The 21,112-nt window shown below is 40.7% G+C and overlaps 1 long non-coding RNA gene across 1 annotated transcript in view; it reads left to right on the forward strand.

Moving 5' to 3' along the window:
- The first annotated feature begins 15,722 nt into the window (after positions 1 to 15,722).
- LOC119151868 overlaps positions 15,723 to 21,112 on the forward strand; it is a 72,697-nt gene continuing 67,307 nt past the window's right edge. Inside the window, exon 1 of the long non-coding RNA XR_005105589.1 lies at positions 15,723 to 15,921. This is a non-coding gene — a long non-coding RNA (uncharacterized LOC119151868). The remainder of the gene's footprint in view (positions 15,922 to 21,112) is intronic.

Raw genomic sequence — 21,112 nt, forward strand, 5'->3', positions numbered from 1 at the left:
AAAAGTTTGGTGCAGAAAAAACAGTGAGCGAGCTACAGGCTTTAAACTGCCTTTAAATTCAGGCTCTGTGATCATGCTATGTGTAAGTTCAGAGTGTAGAACTTTGTGTAGATTACATATTACATGTTTTCTTTCCTGTAGGCTCTTTCCTAATGTTTTACATTTAATTCAATTGGAAGTATAACATATGTCACTAGGTTACTCATGTTATGGTTTGGTAAAGAAATTTTGTTCTGTCACCACAAGCTGTTTCTATATTAGCTATTTTTTTTACTTTTTTACTTTTTCAATGTTGTATTAATGATTACAGGTGAAGCTCTTAAGGATCAGATCGTTAGTCCAGTGGCAGAGAAGGCTTTGCAAAAAGGTGGGCTCAGTGGTGACCAGCGGTAGGGTCTTGATGAACCTGAGCAGATCCAGCAGCCTGTAATTCTTAAGCGGGTGACTTGAAACAGGGAGAGGTAGCTTCCCTCCCCCCAGGAAACTAATCCAGCATTTCCAGGGAGACAGTTCCGTGGGCAGGCATTATCGATACACTGTAGGGATGTGTATTTCCTCCCCCTGTATGGGATAGTCGCTCACACATAGCCCTGTCCCCCGGTTTTTGTTTAAGGTCGTGATTTAACATAGCATTTATTCGTGTATCCAAGTAACTCCTCCTTGGTTGAGCCGCTCAGTAAACCATATGCCTCAGACACGTCAAAATCAGACCTTTCTAGGCATCTTTTTTTTAAAAAAAATAATTAAAAAATGCTATAATTGGAACTTACAAGTTTTTGCCAAGAGAATTAAAACACTGAATTGTGTGCCAACCTTAATCGTGTTGCTATGGTTCTCTTGTCTCAAAGAGAATGCATTTAGGACTAAGTTTATAATCAGTTGATCTTCAGGTTGTTAATTCATCATGTTGCAAAGGGTGTGCTATAAAGACTGCTAAAAGCTGTGTGCCCTCCTGTGCAGCAGCCTATATTCTTACTTAATGTATGGTTAAGTATATACCTTTATATTTATTTATTTTTTAAATACAATGTTTGTGAAAAGCTGCAATACCAGTTGCTTCTACGTATGATTAGAAAATGATTACATCTCTTGTCATGAAAGCTCATTCTGGAGTTGCAGTAGCCTGGTTAACTAGCCTCATGTCTAGTTTGCACTTAACAGCCTGTATTATAATTGCCAGGGTGAAGTAAACTGGAGTTGTTCTAGCAAGTGGGCACTAAAGAAGTTTAATCTGGTTTAAGTCTTTCAAAAAAACTTTTTCTAAGAAGGCTCCGGGAAACTCTATATGAATTTGTAATAGAATAAAGAAGATGGATAGGGTACTGTGTGTGGAATGGGCAGACACCTAAGCAGATTAAATTCATTCTGTATCTGGGGACACTTTGAGCCACAGAAAAAACCAGCAATTTTTCAATATCCTCAAAATGAATTTCTTTTTCACCTCTCTTACCCAGTGATCCAGTGGCTGCTCCACAGTTACTTTACTGGCTGTTCTCACAGAAAAGTTGCTTCTTTCCTCTGTGCAACCATTGTCTTCCTTGATCATGTTTAGCTTTTTGTTTTCTAAGTAAAGCTTTTTCATCAAAAACTCTCATGATGGCAACTGGGCATATTATAGAAGTAAGCAAAGGTACATTTGATGAGGTGGTGTTGGCAGGTGGCTCAGTACTTTCTAATCAAAGAAAGTGATCACATCATCCTTCTAATCAAAACTTAAGACAGTTAGGGATGTTCTACATTCAGTTCACCTGCCCTCCCTGATAAATGAAACACACAGAGCAGAAGCAGTAGAGTAAGAGGTTACAGACATTTGCCCACTATCTATATCCAGTACAGAGCTAGACTCAGGAGTTCTGATGTCCTACCTAGTACTAAGCTCATGGGCTACATGAGGATACATGACTTGTTCCATATTATTTCAGTAATGCTGACTTACAGAACAATTAGACTGAATATTGATTTTGGGGTTTTTTTTTGTTTGTTTGATGTATTACTGATTTAAGGTATCTGATTAATTTAGAAGCTTAGACCTGCAACTTGTTCTTGGCAATCTGAAGCGCTTCTTAGTGAGATCACAAGAAGCCTAAGAGGGTCTGAAGCAGAAACAGACCCAGTATCTTCACTGTCTAATAGAACATAACAGAAAAAAACACCAACCCCACCCAAAAAACCAGCACAATCACCTTTTTCTCACAGGGGAAGTTTTTATTTAAAAGAAATCTGCATTGACTCAAGGATAGGATGGTTTCAGAGTGCTGGAAAAGTTGGCAAAGGCTTAAAAGAGCATTCCAGTGTTTGGAGTTAATTTTTCAAAACCTTGGATTTAATCCCTTTCTGAATCTACACTCAGATGGTTCTGGCTTGACGCAATGTTGTTTCTGCAGAGGAGACAAGGTAAGTGTGTGCGTGTGAGAGAGATGGCAGACCTGCTGAAAGGAAATTTGTACCTATTGTTCATATAAGCATAGACACTTAAGTGTGGCCTACAAGTAAGATGTTAGACATCAGCATTAGTGTTAGCCGTGATCTCTGTGTGTGTGTGTGCCAACTAAATGAGGTATTTAATTGCTCTCATGACAAGTAAACATACGGATTTTAAGGCCAGAAATTTCATTGCATTAATCTGTCATGATGTTTCACATAATGTAAGCCAGAAAATTTCATGTATGGCTGCTGTATCAAAAATCGTTGGTTTTGGTTGAAACAACCCATTTTTTAGAAAGATTATTTTGATTTGATAGTTTTGATTTTCAGGTGTTGAGCAGCGGGAAATCTGCCACATCCGTTGGCAAGTTGTTCTCAAGTTTTGTGTTTACAGGTGCACCTGATTTTTTCAGTCTGAATTTATTTTGGTTTAGTCTCCTAAGATGGATTTTGCTTTTCTGTTCAATGCTGAGCTATGGCTCTGGTACTACCAAGATTCTTTCAGTGTGGGGATGGATACCTTGTGGTCCATCATAGCATCAGTGAACAGCACTGGTTTTTGGATCTATCTCTGTGAGGCAGATTTTCCTGACCTTGATTAATTCTTCTTGTCCTCCAAGAGAGATTTTCAATTTTTCAAATTCCTCTTAGAAGCCTGGACATCATCAGAGACCAAATTCCATTTACAATCACGCTGGCCATTATGGTTTAGCACTTCCCAGCTGCTATGACCCGTGGTTGTAATCTTCATGGGATTCTTTTGACCTTGTGGGTGTCTTAATAGTGAGCATGCACTGTAAAACTTAGATGACGCGGAGGAATTAAGAGGTATCTATCTTAACGCGTTGTCTTTAGTGCCCACAATGGCTGCAGCATACTACTGAAAACGGTCTGTCCAGCGTCATCTTTATTGTTACCACGAGGTGGCACCATGACATAGCGTAACGTCGTTGTCATCTCTTGGGCGCTTGGGATGGTGCCCAAGATTTAAATACATCACTGGTTGGCTTGACTTCTTCAGAGAAAGGTTACCAGTTCAGAGAAAGCAAGGTGAGGTTGTGGTAAGGCTTGGCTTGTGTTTGCCATCCAGTCTCATTGTATGTGTGGAGTTTATCTCGGGTGGGCCTGGGTTGATGTTTTCAAATATTCATGAAGCCAAGATAAAGTCAAAGAGTAGCACAAAATGCAAACTGCTCCCAGGTTGTGTCCCTTTGTACTCTTGTCTCATCAGGAAGCCTGGGTGGGACTTTTCCATGTTGTATTTCATGGTTTCCTATCGCAAGATGGTTCTGTCTCAGTTGTTTGAAGGTTAAATTGAACATCTAATTTTCCAGTTCTGTCCCTTCTCTGTCTACTATGTACTTTGCATCAGAGTACCACTGAGCACTTTCTTTGACTTCTTTTCCTGTGACAGCAGCTACCATGTAATACGCTGTTAATATTCTCAGCATTAGAAAAGCAGGGGTGGTCTATATTTGCCCCTAAAGGCTAAGTGGTTTATATGTGACCATTTCAAAGGAGAGAAGAGCAGATTTAGTAAGCAGACAATTTAATCTAATTTTTCTTCTTAATTTTTTTGAAATGTTTAATGTTTCATTTCACTGATAAAATAAAAACTTCAGTGCAAAGATAAAATTGTACATTAAAGGCAGCTCTCCATCCTAATCAAAGATTGTAATGCAAACATTTCAAAGCAACTCGTTCTCTGTTCTTTCACTTGGTTCTAGAAAGTCCAATGCTAACTCTATTTTTGGGGTGATTTCCCAGTCTTCCAGGCTACAATATCACTCTCCATGATTAGTGTGGCATGATACATCTGTCTGCTGAATGGCAGCAGCACTGTGCAACTCATAAGAGTTCATCACATCAGTAACTTGGGCCAATATCCATCCCTCCCACCTCTGTGATGACATTAATGTATTATGGGATTTGTTTGGACACTCACGAACTGCTCCTCAAGGATCAGCTAGAAGTCAACTTATAGAAACTTCTGGTGCCTTCTTTCTGCTATGGTTTTTGTGGAAAATTTTTAGAGGTTTAGAAATACAAATTAAACACTCTAAAAAACCACTTTTCACTTGTATTGCTTGATTATGAGAGCTGGGCCATCCAGAAGGCTGCCTTATAAGTAGGTGCCAAAGGAGGAAAAAACAGCTAACGTGTCTGAACTCATTAGTTTGAAAACCAGACTAACTTGGCACCTTTGTGTTGACTGTGTCCAAACAAAGGCTCAGTGACGTCCTTAGAGCTGAGTGCCTAGCTGATATAATTGGGTTTGATTGAGTGACCCATGTTCCTAAAGAAAGCCTTGGCAGGTCAGTAAAACACAGCAGTTAATTTGGAGTCACAGGGGTGTTCAAATGCACATTTTAGTGTCCTTTCCTACAGATGAAGAAGGGAGGGAACAGGCTAAACTTCAGTACCTAGCGTGATACTTCTTAACATTTCCATATCAAGGGTGTTGCAGAAAAAAGGTGAAATTAACATGTCCAAATAGAATTTCTCTTTTGTTAATTTATTTCTCAATTGTATAAACAAAGAATGCATCCAGCTATAGTTAGTTGTTTAGTATTGATTTAGGCCTTCCTTTATATATTTCTTGTTACAGATGAGCATGCAATAAAGTTTAAGTACACAGGAGACAAAATTAGGAGTTTGTAATTAGCCTGGTTTTCAATTTGTTTCCTCTTGCAATCCAACTTGATGGTAAAGTCTCAGTTTAATCTTCTCTGTTTGCCTTAGACTTTATCCTTGCTTTATTGAATTTTTCTGGCTTGAAGGTTGTTGGTTTGTCTTTTTTTTGTGTGTGTGTTTTTGTTTTTTTTTTAAAGGAATCTTTTTGGTTTTAATTTAAACTGAAGGCTCCATTTTTGGAAGATCAATAAACTCCATCTGGAAGAATTCTTTTCTCCCAGCCACCTGACATTTAGATGAAGTTGGTTTTTTAATTTATTTTATTTTTAATTCTCAGGGGAGGAGATCAGAGGTTGCATTCACCATGATGAGTACATTTGGGGATGTCGGTATTCATTCACTAACATCTGATTTGTAAATTAATAGCTCAGACTCTCTGGGCTGTGGTATGTTAAAGGTCAGTGACCATGAGAGAAGAAACACTTCAGAGCTATGGGTGCCCTCTGGTCAACTGGAGTGGCCTTGGCTTAATGGAATTAATTTCATGCTGCTTTTAAAAGATACAGATGTGCAGCATACCTTCAGTCCTACCTGGAACAAGTAATCTCATCCCAGCTGTCTGCAAGGAGCTGGGGAGGGGGGAGAAGGGAAAAACCCTTCCTAAAAGGATTAGTTCAGCTGATTAATTTTCGAAGTTTCTCCTTGCTTGGCATGTCCCCTCTCCTCCAAGCCTTTCATAAGTATCTTAACTAAGATGCATTTTAGGTAAATGCTGTGTTCAAGCTGCATGATATAAAAGAGCCTTCTGATTCCCCCACCCTTTCCAGATCTTGGGGCTGGTTCAATCTTTTTTAAAGCTATTTCTCTTGTGCTGCATGCAGAGCCCATCTGCTGTAATACAGACTGAAATGCTGCTTTTATCCTTGTTTGCGTAGAAGGTTGGTGGGTAAATCAATTGGAGTGAAAGACATATTGTTCCTCTTTGCTCTATGTCACAAGCACAAATATCTTCCTTTTAAAGTGTCTCTTGGTAGAAGCCAAAGCCTTTGGCACAAGCCACCTCTGCTAGTTTGACCTCTTTTGTGCATCTGGAATGGAGGAGCAGCTCCGAGAAGCACAGAACAAAACCAGAAAAATAGCAAGAGAAAAGGTCAAGAAGGGGTCTTGCTCCCTGTAGACATCAGAAGTTTCTGCAAAATGATATTTAGCATGTCCTGCCTGAACAGTTAAGGCATCAAAGACACTAGCACTTCGATAGGTAATATCCTTGTGAGTCGTCAAATAGATCGCAAAGCACGTTGCTCGGCCATGCTGTGGATGGGAGGGAAGGACCTTACGTCTTTCTCTCATTGAGGTAACTGAGACTGAGAGCTTCAGAGAGCCTTTGCTTCCAACAGATGGATATACCATGCTGTGCGATGTCCTTGCCTGGCTTTTGACTTACAGGCCTAAGCTTACGGAGTGGTGCTGTGGTCGTGCAGAGGAATGGGAAGGCAGGTTTCTACCAAAAAGAGCTGATATCAGTTACAAGCAATGGCAGTGCTTGATTTTTGCTTCTGTATTTCTGCCTGGTCACAGCCTTCCAGTGGCTTACTCTCAGACCAGCCAGTCTCTTTGATGCAGTATAATTACAATGACAGAGATGATTCCCTGTCCCCTCCCATTCCAGCAATGGTATCTGGAGCAGGAGGTAAGACACACTCTGATAATTCACCTCTAAACTTAGCAGGGTCAGGACAAACAATATTGCCTGCCCTAGCCAAGGGAAAAAGCCACTGGTATTAGAAATCTGGGAGGCAGCCAGTATTCTGCTGCTGAGGACCTAGAAATGCAGGGAAATACAACCCTGGCAGCTTTGATGATAGAGTATTCTTTATATTTGTAGCAGTGGAGTGGTGTAACTGATCAGAAAGGATCATCTTTGACAAATCCCATAGTTGAACCCCTGCCCGGGACAATAAGCTCATATGGTGATGACATGGGCCGAGTTGTATTCTTCATTGTTGTTACAGATTTTTCACAGTCCCCTGGTTTCATCTGAAATTTTTCATGCACAGGCGCAGTTCTGCTTCTCTCCTCTTGTACCCTGCATGGAGTCTCAGATGAGTCTGCTTTCCCTCACAAAACCCTGCCAGTGTCTTCAATTGATTCAAAATGACTTACCCTGGATTCACTCATCCATCCTTAAAAATAGACATGAACTGCCAGGTTTTATATATAATGCCTGAAAATGAATACATCATCATAATAATAAAAAAGAAAGCGACCAAGCACAGAACAGAACAGTTGATACAGAGGCATTTATTTGGCAGTGCTGGGTTAATGGTTGGACTTGATATCTTAAAGGTCTTTTACAACCCAAACAATTCTATGATTCTATGATTCTACATGATATAATGCCGGTTTAGCAAAAATCTTTCCTGAATGCTACAACTCATCCAGGGTGAAACACAATCATATTGATGCACATCAGTCCTGCCTTTCTGACCACAGCTTCTGGGTAGTTTGGGCCCCACTGTGTCCTGATAGTGGATCTTCATGGGAGCCAGCGTCACATGCTGTGCACTGCCGCTAGTTTGAACCAAGGATGCTCAGACTAAAGTTAGTAGCTAACTAATAGCACTACTTGTTGAGAAATGCCATTTGAATCTGTGGCTTCTGGTGCTGAGAAGTGAATGCATTTTGAGCAAAAATTAGACAGGATATATTTTGGCCTTATTAAATTCCTTTAAAGATTTCCAAGTCATTTGCAAAAGCGCAGATGAGACCTTTCTTGACATGGTACATTAAGGAAGAGAATGCGACTATTGGTATGGAGAAAGGGAGTGATGAATTAAAGCGCCTTTGTGGAAGTAAGTCTCTTTCTGCATCAAACTGTAGTTGCAACCTTCCTAATTAATGTTGTTGGTTTTGTTCTTAGTGTAGTGCAAGGTGTCCTAGCCTGACCTATTGGTTCTCAAGACAGGGTTAGCTAATCAGAGTGGAGATCCCTCCTACTGTCTTATCCACATCTTTACTAGAAGTGTGATACCCATGAACACAAATAGAACAAAATATCTAACAGTTATGTATCTGGGAATTTAAAGGGGGGTGGGGGGGTAAAAAAAGCAAAAAAGTCCATGTTGCTTTGAGGTTATTTTAAAAACTGAAACTGAATAGGTCAATACTCCTTAAGAGTTTTGGTCTTTAATTCTCTTCCTGGTATGGCAGAAATCGTTAATTGTATTATTAAAAAAAGCTTTGAAGACTGCATTAATGTAACGTGACCTCGGATCAGTCAAGGTCACATTTTCATTATGATTAAAAGATTCCTTGTCCTGAAACATTGATCTCATCTTCAGCTGAATGTGTCAGACAGCGAGGGGCTGGTTCCAGGTCTGGGCAATAGATGGCAATATTGCATTTCATTCTGCAGTGTGCTCTGCTATAAATGCTCACCTCAGAAAGGGGCCATGAACTTTTTCCCTCAGCTTCCAAGAGTGGGTTTGCACTTACATAGTGTATTAAATATTCCAGAAGCAAAATAATTCGCAATTTCATTTTGAATCCAAATTTTTGCAGTGACTGGTGGCAGGTGCCTAAGTTACAAACTGCAGCATCAAACCGGTCCTGATCCTGCATGTCAGCTCTGAGAATGAGCATTTGCATGTTAGGGACCATCAGCATTGTCTGTCTCATAACAGGGATTCAATGAGGCAATGTATGACCCTTGGAAGTAACATTTGCCCCTTGGTTACTGTGATTTGTCCAGCTTTCTGGTGGATTTTCCATCTTTGCATCAAGAGACTGAAAGCTGTATCAACTAGTTCAGTTTATATCATGACTGAGGAAGTTCAGAAAGGTAGCTGGGTAACATGTTGTCTTTCTTTGTACTGTAATATTTGGACAGACCTTATAGCAGGTCCTGGAGAAGATGAGAAGAGATACTTTGCAAAGAGCCAGGAATCGGGAAGGTGTGTGTTACAGGTTCTTACACACATTGACTGTGCTGTGCCCTAATGTGCTATGCCGCTGAGTAGGTGGACAAGGATTTTAGAATGAAAGTGACATCTGAGGTCAGCCATTTATGAAAATGAAATATGCTGTGGCAGTTCGAAGATACGGTGTATGTAAAGTGCTAGTCCTTCGTTGTCCTGTGGGCATATGCCATGTGTCTCTACAGTTTTGTGAGGTACCAAGGTAATTGCCTTAAAACTCCTTGCTACACAGGGTGTTGCAGGATGCTAGCACACACACTAAGTGATGGGAAGCAGAGGGGTCTGCTGGCTGGTGTTAAAGCTTCAGTGCTGCTGACTTTTCTATAAATAACTGCTGTCTGCTGTAATTGGTCACATCACAGTCCATGGTGATCTTTTTTATATTATTGCCAGCTGCTGGAAAACTCCCAGAGGCGTAAAATAGATGGCAGGAAGATCCTGCACCCAGCAGTGTGTTTCCCCATGCAGCACAACAGGGTAAAACAGAAATAGTGTTTACCAGGAGCTGATGAAGAATTTTCTGCAGCAGGAAGGATGAAAAAAAAAGAAGAGATTGCACCTCTAAAATGGTAGCAGCAGGCCATCTCTCTTGCACAGGATATTGCTGGGTCTTGTGGAAAGAGAAAATCTTCATAGGGTTTCTAGTGGTGAACTGATTGGGGATTATTATTTGCCTCTAACTTACTTATGGGTATTTGTCAGCTCTCCATAAAATAACAGTGTCTTGCAAGGTATTGAAAACTGCAGGGGAAAAAAAAGGTAGGTTATTGGCTTGTGTAAGATGGGGGGTTGGGGGTGATGTGTAAAATGTGTAGTGTTCTCTATCCTGAAGGATTCAGAACACCTCACAGACCAAGAATGCTATGTGCCGCTCTCCCTTAAATGCAGCCAGCTTGAGGTGGAGCACAACACTGAGGTGAAGCTGCCCAGCATCAGAAATTGATGTTTTTATTAAGGGAGGGCAGAAAAGCACTGGAGTTAGATGTTCAGGAAAGGATTTGAGTGGAAAACATTGAATTGCCAGACTTTGCTCACTAACATTTGAAATAATTACTGTCCTGAGAACCAAGAGCTGTAGTGAGCTGCTGTAGAACTGTAGTGGTTTTAAGGCCATCAGGTGAGTGTGGGCTGTGTCCCCCTCACATGTTTCATTTCTGCCTCTGTCTTCAGCTGCACTTGCCCCTCCACAACAGACAGTGCGGTACACTACAACATTGCAGAATGCATGCTTCACTGGCCTAATAAAAACTTTGCTTATGTGAACAAAGGATTTATTAGAACTGAACTCTTTCCAGCATTACACAGAAGCTGGCATAGACAACAGGACTGTGGAGGGACTTGTCAACAGCCTCTCAATTGACTTTTGCTGACTGATATTTCAAGATTAGGTGCTATTGTAGGGCATTTAATGTAAGAAAGGATTGCTGTGAGATCTTAGCTTCTGTCCTGGTTATTTGCTATTGGTAGGAACTCTCATTCAAGCAGTTTGTTTTTCTGTGATTTGGAAGAAGCATTGAAAGTCCACATAGCTTTGGGTCAGAAACATATTTTCCTTCAAAATATGCCAGGGAATTGTCGATGTGACAGAAGTGAGGTAAAAGCTCTGCAGGAGGAGAACAGCAGGATGCGTCCTGTGGCCTCAGACAGTCTCAACAAGTGATTCCTGGGGCCTGGCTTGAAAGCAAGCTGTATTGCTTGCTATAAAAAGGTCAATAACTGTACAAAACCCATGGCTTGCTTATGAAAAAGTCTAGGCTATTCTGTCGTGGATTTGCCTATCCAGGAAAGAATTAAGTTGCCATGGTTGGGCAGGGTGCCTAGTTGTAGTAGGATGTTATCTGCTCTATACATTAAGTCTCCAAGGCTGTGAAGATTCTGGCCATCATCTGGCAGCACACTTCAGTAACATGAAACTATACTATGCCTGCTGATCTTCAGCCTTGATGTCAGCCCTGCTATATGGCAGTATCAGTTTCTGTGGGTGAGGGTGCATACCCAGAGCCATATCCAGACCACCTGATCATGTTATACTTTCCTGCTTTCCTGTCTTCCAGCAAGATCCACTAACTATATCATTAGTGCTCTCAATTGGTCATTGTGCTCATGAAGTTACATGCCTCCATTTATCTTAGGTGCCATCATATGCAGCCTGCATACGGCCTATGTGTATGGGCTGATCTTAAAATATTGCACAAGCAATAACTAATTTATAGCAATCACCCTATAGACAGTAAAGACCCAAACAAACTAGAAAAATTGCAGAGGTAATTGGCAATTGATAGAATAGACTGAAGAAAAGGGTGGTAAGGCTTCAATAATGTCTGAAAATCCAGATGGAGAGTTTCAGATGTTTGCCATTATTTGAATACTGCATAGATAGGAATTCAACACTGAGACTCCTCAAACTAAAAGTGAACAATGTTGAGAGAAGACAACATTCAGAAACAGCAAATAGTGACCTGCGAGAAGGAGGAAAGCTCTGGAGGTATAAAATCCCACCTAAAACCAATGCTGCAGTCAAGGAAATGAGCACATTTGTCATAGCATTTTGAGACTCGGCAGTAATCCTGAGTGACCACTTTGTATTGGGAGAAGACAACAATGAAACAAAGGATTATGTTTGGAGAAGACTGTGACCTGCAAACTGCAGTACAAAAGCTTTTCTCGCCATCTACCTATGAGGACTGTGCACCAGAAAAGAGCCCCTCCAGTCTTCTGAAGTCAGACTGGTGTTTTCCATGCTAGTCTGTGCTTCTCTGGCGCCTTTCAAAAAGATAAAGGTGAGCTGGTGAGACAGCTTCTGCCTCTTTCCCTTGTTTGAGCAGTTCTTTCTCCTTCAGATGACTAGTTCTCATTCCGAGTAACTAAATTTGGGAGGGAAGGGGAGTTTTAGCTCCTAGATTGCTGATGTAGAGTTAGATTTTTGTTTCACTGTTACTGTATTTTTGCTCTAATCTTCAGGTACCAGGAGAAGAAATGAGCAAACCCCTCTGACACCAGTTTTTGCCATGACAGTAATTTGAGTAGAAACAGCTTTGCCTCCAAATAAATAAATAAATATTATATGAAAAGCTTCGGATGGAGCTGCCATGTTCATTCTTGTTTCTAAAGCCCCCACAGGCCATGTCACATATGTGGGTCATGAGGTCTATCGATTATGTGTCAGACCCTTAGGTGTCAGTAATCAATAACACTAACCTGCAGAAAATGCAGCAGAGATTTGCTAAACCAACTCTTCACATTGTTCTTTTTCTTGTATTTAAGTTTTCTGTGCCTCACTAAAAATAACAGAATGCATACCAGCAAAGGCAGGGGAGGCAAGAACATCATTTGGCTGCCAACTCATTTACTGTCCATTTTCATCTGATGTTGTGTGGTTCTTGGTGAGAAGGCAGGATGAGGAGGGGCAAGACAGGAAAGGGTATTTCCAATTGAATGGCTTCTGAGAAGTAGAAATGTAAGTGATTGAGTTGGAAGGACCTAAACATTTTGACCCTGACAGCTTATTAATATTTAACAAGGTGCCAGATTTTTCTTTGACACTGGAAATTGTTGCGACTGTCTGTCTCCAGCAGACTGAGTCTGCTTTCTTAGTCCACCATATCTAATGTACCTGCTTCCAGTCATGAATAGTCCTTATTCACAAATGCTTTCCTTTATTTGATATTCTGAGAATAAAGAAGGTAGTTTGGCAGGTTAAGTTGTGAATTTTTTCATTCAAACTTCATATCTCTTCATGTTCTCAATGGGTCACTGAGCAGACTGTGGTTTTCTTGTGTTGATTGTGGTTTTTAGAATCATTCCTCAAATAACTTTTAACAAAACATTTATTTGCCTTTTTAGTTTGCACATTGCTTGTGAGCTGTTCACTGTGACAGTTATATCTTTTAAATGTAAGCAGCTCTGATGAGATAAATATAACAGTTTGGAATTTGCATTCTTATTTTTATTTGTATTAATGCAATACTTAAAGATGGTATATGAAATTGGGATCCTGTTGGGGGTGGGAGAAAAGTCTTATGCCATAAAGATAATGTAGCATCGAACGAGCAATACTCAATAGAGGAGATGAAGAGTAGAGGAAAATAGTATCTTTATGTATTATTTAGGTGGTCTGCATCCCCACTCTTTTGGTGCCTGTCTGTGTCTCTCCATTATCTATGTGGATTAGCTTCCTGATGTAGATGCATAGACCTAAATGACTTTTCCAAGGTCACACAGAAAGTCTGTGGCAGAGCTAGGTATTGAATTGGTTTACCAAATCTCGGTTCAGTGTTCTGAATATGTTTTTTTTTAAGAAAAGACTTTCAAACATCCATAAGCATTTATCTTTCCATACTCCCAATTAAATCAGTGAAGAATTAAAAAAATCCCTTTGCTAAGGAATTAGTTTTGTGTTAAATTGACGGTGAGATTCCCTGTATTAGGGAGCTGTTGGGTTTGGCTTTAGGAATTTCCAGTCAAGACCATGAATTCCCAGTGCTATTTTTGTGAGTGCTCTACAACATGGATGTAAACTTTGAGATCTCAATGTTTAAGTATTTAGTGTTTTCTCTTGGAGATAGTCATCCATCTACTTCGGTAATATTTTCATTGCACCCCAAGACTGATGTCAAGGAACTTCTGTCATTTTGGCGTGTTTGATGAGTAGTCCAGAATATCTTTAAAAATTTTACATTATTTTTTACTGCTCCAGCTGCTCTGTAAAGTCTGATTCTGGTAATTCATCTGTTCCCCTTAATACAACTAGGCAAACATTTGGCGATTTGAGTTTACAACGTGTATTTATGCCTTGCCACTGGGGAATCAGCTTCCATTTTTGCATTTAGAAAGTTTTAAAATGAAACCTGAAAATATTTTCCCTCTCTACAATGTTTAAATTGCAAAGCACCCTGTTGCTGCCTTGAGCTTTCTGCATTGTGTAAAATTAGTCATTTCAATGATAATCCACTTACAACTGTGCTCAATTACCCACTTGTGCTGTGAGTTGCGAAGTATTTGCCTAGTTGCAGAGGATAAAAACTATTTGGAAAAACTGGGTACAAAGTGGATGCCGGGAGGGGTAAACTTGGAGGGAAAGGCCACCGGGAAGGAGGAATGCTTGAAGCTGAGAACAGAGGCACTGGAAGAGAGGTGGGCGTATAGAAGAAACATAGTAAATCCTGAAAAGCAGAGAATTGTGAAAGAAAAAAAAAAATCAAAAAGAGAAAATATGAAAGTAGTGTGGCTTGGTGGATGAGGTCTGGTCTAGCAGATGGAAGAAAAGATTTATGCCCAGCTTTGCATGTGAACTTCTGGGTGACCATGGACCATTTGTATCACCTCCTTGTCCTCAGTTTCACCTTTTGTAAAATAGGTCCTGTGGTACTTACCCTCCTCTGCGATGCATGGATAGGAAAGGCTAGACAAGAGCTACAGTAACACTGGTTATTCTGATTTATTGTTTTTCCTTTGCTAAGCCAGCATTTAGCCAATGGCACTCTGCCCTTTCACTTGTAGGAGAACTAAAAACCTAAAGAGAAAGCCCCACACTGCTCCTTGGCTCTCTTTCGGGAAAGGAGAGAGGCTTTTAATTATTTAAGGCTCTCCTTTTCATGTAACTTCTGGTTTTTGAATCATTATTGTTATAATTGTTCAGGTTATAGGCTCTACATAAATTATTTAAATAAATAATAAGTCATATCATTAAGTAATACACTGGTATTATTTATGGGTGTAGGGAGAGAGTAAGAATACAGTGGATAAGATTGTGTTTAAAATTAAAAGAAGCTGGTGTTATGCACATCATTTTAAACACTGCCTTCTGGATTCAAGGCATTAGGTTTTGGAAATTGTCCTGGGAGGCGGATTGGCTCTGGAAGAGTTGCCCACCAAACTGACTGTCTCTGATTCTGCTGTCTGTTGGGCACATCACGTGTCCCACGCTGCAGCCCCTGCTGAACGCAGCCCTGTCTTGCAGACCTCTTGTTCCTCTTCTTGATTTTTCTCTCAAGAAGGACCAAAGTTTTGCATCAGGCAGCACTCAGCATTATGATGTTTTGAATCATTGATGGCAATGATGTCCTGGGCAGATGCTACAGTGTTGTCAGGCTTTACAACTGCTCAGGTCTACAGCAGCACACATAGAGCTTTGCCTCCAATTTAATCCTTTGCTTAAAAGGATGAAGGCCTGATATTTCCTGGGCTGCTCTGAAAGTCTGGTCTCAGCTTTATCACTGAAATCCTTTCTCCCTCAGTAAAAGCAGAACCAGTAATTTCAAGTTGGAATATATGTATATTTATAATGCTTATTTGTAAGCAAAGTTAGGAATGGATCAATTCAAAATCTTATTTCTGAAGCAAAATATCAAATAATTTAATTTTTAATGTATTATAGAGTGGTTTACTTAATTTTTATTTGTGTTATGAATTTTCGTTTGATTCTTTTTCCTTGACTGAATTTTCCACTTGATTTGAGTATGCGAAAGAAAAAATTTGTCCCAACTGGTCTTGCTTGTGGCTTATCATTGCCAAGTTCCTGGGCACACACCAGTTCTGTAATTTGGTAAAAATAAGCAAGGCCATTATAGAAGAGTTATCCGTGGGTGATGAGAAGTAGTATAATTTTATCAATAATTATATTGCTATGCAGGGTGATAAGTATCTTTATCAAACTGGCACCTATGTATGCTTAACTTTTTCAGGAGGACTTCTTAAATCCAGACGAGTCATATAGTCCTCGGAGCCTGCCCGGAACACAGCCATGCTGCCACGCGTGGGAAGACGAGATGGTGCGCTTCCACACCACACCAAAAGGTGAATGCAGTGAAACCTTGCAGTGCCTTGTGTGCAGCAGGACAAGACACAGAGCCAGTCAGCACCCCTGTGAGGCTGCTCAGTTGCATAGGTAAGACTTTGGGTGCCTTTTAGTCTTGAGGAACAAGAGCAGGTCCTATATAACTGAGGAGTATAGTTTTCCACTGGCAAGTCCTGCTTAAGGATGTATAAACACAGTTTCCTGGTCTTTGCCTTTGAAACATCTAGGTGGACCTGGCTCCAATGAGGTGGAAAAAGTCTGAAGTTTCTTTTCCCCTGGGGCAGGATCCATCCAACTCATTGCCAGTGAGAAATAACCACCAAGTCAGCATGACTAACATTCGGAAACTTACTGCTGCCCTTACCCTTAGCGCAAGTCCCCAGCTGAGACTTCAGCTCAGTGCAGCTGAAGGCAGAGGTTCAGTGCACTAGAGCAGTTAGTGCATTTAGCCAGCACACTTTCTGATCCCCTCACTCAGTCTCACCAATCACCGATGCAGTTTCCTCCTGCTTATTCTAAATTGGCTTTAATTTTCTTTTAAATAATTCTTAAGTGTGACTTTTTCAGTACAAGACTGGGAACTATGACTAATTATAAAATCATTACATGATTAAACTCAATTAACTTCAAATAACCCTTGAAATTTGCTTAATGTCAGCCCTTGGCCCTGCTTGAACCAATAAATATTGCTCACCTTTTGTAATGAGTACGAGAAGAGGTGGTTGCAGAGCATGATTGTTCAGAGTCAGCTGAGCCAGAGGACGGCCTCACAGAACAGGGTTAAACTGGTCCCAGAGAGTTGAATAATGCCACATCAAGAAGGGAAACAGTCTTCTGCTCCTAACTGGAATATTTTTTTCCCGCAATATTTTTCTCTCAAGTAGTAAATCTTTGAAAATTCTTTTCAGCATTCCATTTAGTGGTCCCAATCTGCTTCGCAAGTGTTAATAAGGATTAAACCTCACAAAACCAAGGCATGGGAGCATATTGTTATCCCCATTTAGACAAGTGAATTGCACAAAGATCAGTGGTGGGAGCAAAATCCCAAGAGTTCTGATGTCCTATTTTATATTTTAGCTAAAGCTTTTTCTCACATAATGCTGTAAGTTTCTTATTAGCTGCATGAGAGAAAGGGTCTCTCTTCTCAGTTATTTGGCACATCTGGTCGTTGGGTGCTTTTGGTGTTGGTCCCATCCCTGTCCCATCCCCCCTGCCTTTATGAAGCCATCTCTGGATCCAGTCTGCCTTACAGCTAGATCCTGGCAAGAGAGCTGGCAAAAATGTGCACAAGAATCGCAGCAGCTGTATTTCTGTGTTCAGTTCCTGTGAGGACAGAAGGGGATGTCATTATTGCTACTGTTCCTGGCAATCTGCTCTGACTGGGAAACTGGAGAGGACAGTAGCATTGTTCTCACGGAAGGTAGATGGTAGATGATGGATAGAGTTTTTCCAAGAGGTAATTAGATGGGCACAGTAACTATACAGTCATAAAGATGCCTGATCATCTACTCACAAACATCCCTCGTATGGTGTGCTGGCCATGAAATGTTCTCAGCATTTTATTGACTTCCAGCCCTTCTCCATGAAAAATCTCAGCATTCTTGCTGGGTCTCGCCTGAAAATGGATTTAGAGGCCCCTTGGGGAAAAGATTTCACTTCCCCTCCCCCCCAACTTTTTTTTTTTTTCTCCTCTATTTTCCTGGAGACAGCACATGGCTCTGCAGGTGCTATTGAAATAATAGTATTTGGGAACTGGCTCCTAAGGAAAGAGAACAATTGATTAATGCACCTGTGTAGAATAAGGCAGCGTAGTTGGTCTTCGGATTTTTGGACACTTAATTTTTTTGTCTGTTTATGATGAATGTGAGTGGATCATTGGTGTGGACTATTAACAGAGTCTCCTTTTTCTTTCGATTGCTTGAACTCGTGTAGCTCTTTACAGACTCTTGAAGAACATCACATGAGGTCTCAACCCATTTATTAAACAATAGAAGTAGTGAGAGAGAGAGAGAGAGGATGTAAACACTCATCTGTAAACATAAGCATTTATATCCCCAGCTTGCTGTTTGAGTCTGGTTTCATGACTGGGAGTGCCCTCGGGTCATCATTGAGCAGTTTGTTCCACTGTGACTTCTGAATGATGAATGTCTCCACTTAAGTTACAGATCAGTACCCCATAACAAAAATCACCACTATTATTGGCCTCCACAGGGGCACCAAAGGGCGAGTGGGCAGTGGTGGAAGGCTTCACCTGCCACAGCACTGCTCTCTCCCTGACAGTAAATGGAAATTTGTCAACAATCTGTCCTGTAGGACATGTGGTGGGGAAGTCTGGCTCAGCACTTATCATTCTGTCTTTTTATAGACGTAGTTTTCCTGTCTGTGGTACTGCCCGTCAGATTAGTTAGGGTCAAAAGCTGAATACTTGGATTTTTGACCCTTGAATGAACCTTGCAAAAAAGACAAGGAAATCAGTTCTACAGTGCTCTGTCCCATACTTGAGGATGGATTTGGACATCAAAGGATGGGTAGTTCAGAAAGACAGAGACACAGTTGTGTTCTTGAAATCAGAAGAGTGTATAAATTCCCCTTATCTCTTTTGGGGAAAAACCTCCCGCATGGGTCTAGCTCATGCTTGCTTTTTGTATTGTGTTGCTCCTTTTGCCGTGACAAGTCCTGCTAAAAACAATTTAAAAGAAACAAGTTGGAGTCCAAGATGGCTGGGAAGTGAAGGAATCATTATGTTTAATTACTTGCATTAAAATGGTTTGTAGACTGGAATTAGTTTGGGAATGTCTGTCCCCTTGTTTAGATGAACAAAAAGCTAGTTGTCATACCAGACTGCCTGTTCATTGTCTGCTTACCGAGGGCAAAGTGAAGTCCTGTTTCCCCTCAAAAATGAGCAAGTCTATCAGAAGCAGCGATGGTGGGCATGCAGTAAAAGTTTGGGCCATTCTGGAGTGTGCTGTAGCCAGTGCAGAGTTGAGGCAAACGCTAGGCAGCAATTTCCTCCCAGCAGCCTGCAGCCCTCCTCTTGTGTTGCTCTGTCAAGAGCCAGTCACAGTGGTAATACCTCCCACCTGCCCCCTGACAGATTGATTTTGACCCCTAACTTCCCCTTCCACCTGCTAATTACTTGATCACGTTCTCTTCCAATGCCCTTTTCACCTGGTGGTAACCTGGTTTTGTCATTCTTCCATTCTGCTGCTGCCCTCTCCACCTTTTGGCTATTTATTTTTAAAACCCTCTTCTCCTCGCTGCCTTCCTCTTCTTCCTGGCCATCCCAAAGTTCATCATTAATATCTGGATGTCCAAAATTTTTTTGGATTTTGCTGACTCCCAGCAATCTGGTCTCTAATACCTACTGGTTGGTGGGAGCAGGGGAGGGGGAGTGAAACTCAGGATTTTCCCTTTTAATTTGTGCTTTGTTGCTGCTGGTTTGACCTTTAATCAGGTGTCTGGCTGTTGTTTGCTTGCTGATGTTTTTTACAGAACCATCCCTTGTAAATATATACAGAAAGGGCGGGAGAGTAACTGGAGATTGTACACCACTCTTTTATTTCCTGGGAGCCTATTAAAGGCAGTTCCAGTTTATCCATCCATCTCTTTGTCAAGTTGCCTCCTGTGTCCATCCACTTGTGCATTTATTTAGTGGTAATATTAGCTACTGTATCATCCTCTAGGATTGTAACAGTGTATTTCAGAATAAAGCCAGAGATGCAAAGTGTGCTGAACCCATTATAAAGAAATAAAAGGGTTTTCCTTGATGGCATTTAGCTCAATAAACACAGTTTGTCAGAGATGTCTTTATCTCCTTACATTTAAGCGATTAAATGTTGCTAAAAATAGCTTCAGAAATAAAACATGAAGAGAGCTTCTGGCAAAGCCCTGTCCAGTTTAATTCATACATTAAATATTTGCTAGTAGGGTCAAAAGCTGAATGCTTAGATATTTTGCCCTTTGAGTGAACCTAGCTAAAATAAAGACAAGGAAATCAGTTTTGCAGAAGCTGTCTCCAGAATACTAGGATCAATTTAAACATCAAAGGATAGAGAGATCATACAGCCAGCCAGCCATATTATTCTGCACAATTAATACTCAGAGAGGTGTTTCCTGAATTCTGAATCTTGTGCAGGGAAGATAATATTAAAATTTCAGAGTTTTAATTATGTAAAAGACAGTCCTTGATCCTTAGCTCCTGAAAAACAGAGCAGTTTATTTTGCATTAATGAATGTAGGAAACATCCCCCAGTCTAAATCTCTGCATCGATGCGATCTTTTTACAGTTAAATTAGCATTTATATTTCTAAAGGTAATTTTTAGACAACACAATAAATAAATCATATGCTGGTAACCTCCAGATGGATAAAGTGGTGCTCATATGGCATTTGCAATGCAAATGGGCAGAAGATTACATAATGGTCGGCTCTGTTGGTCTTGGGCAGCCGTGAGGAGGGAGGGGAGAGTGGTGTCCTGGGTCTAGCGCTGGGCTCCTCGTGTCCCGGCAGGAACGACTCGCTCGCTCAGGGGTCAGCCCACAGAGCACAGCAAGTCTGCGTGGAGGGCAGGATCTCTTGTGGCTTTAGGTTTGCTAGCAGGATCTGTATCTCAGGCTGCTGCGTTCGAAATGCACTGTCAGTATGTGGTGTAGAGTTAAATTCTGGAAAAGCTTTTCTAAGTGGGAGCTTATTTATTTTAGGGTTGAGCTTTTTGATTCTGAGGTCCTGAGAAGAAGGGAGAGAGCAACGACCAATTGCTCTGAGCAACTGCAGCTGAAATTTGCCTGAAGTTTGTTGTAAGTCTGTACGTCTCCACATAGGCTGTGAGTCACACTTGCACTTGGTGTTTCAACAGTAGCTTTAATCTGGTTTAATAACTTCTGTATATGCTTTATTTTGATAAAATATTGACCAGAATTTCAGGATTGAGGTGAATGATTTTTGTAGTTCTGACGTATCATTTTAGTGTTCTTTTTTTGATGGCTACTAAAACTTCACCTCTAACTTGAACTTTCTTCAAGCACCTAAATAAGTGTCCTCATGTTTGCTATGTGATTTCAAGAGCTCCTGTGCTTAAAAGACCGTACCATGACTTAATATGTTACCGAACTTAAGTATCAGTCTTTTGAAAATCTTAGCTGTGATTATTTTCTCACTGTGTATGTCCAAAAATCTGTTGGTTTTTTTAAGTAGAGGACTGTATTGAGTCATGTGAATTTTACCATACTGTTCAGTTTTGGATAGTAAATGGTATTGAGAAGAGATTAACTAAAAGAAGGCCC

This window comes from Falco rusticolus, chromosome 7 (genome assembly GCF_015220075.1).
Source record: "Falco rusticolus isolate bFalRus1 chromosome 7, bFalRus1.pri, whole genome shotgun sequence".
Classification (NCBI taxonomy): Eukaryota; Metazoa; Chordata; class Aves; order Falconiformes; family Falconidae; genus Falco; species Falco rusticolus.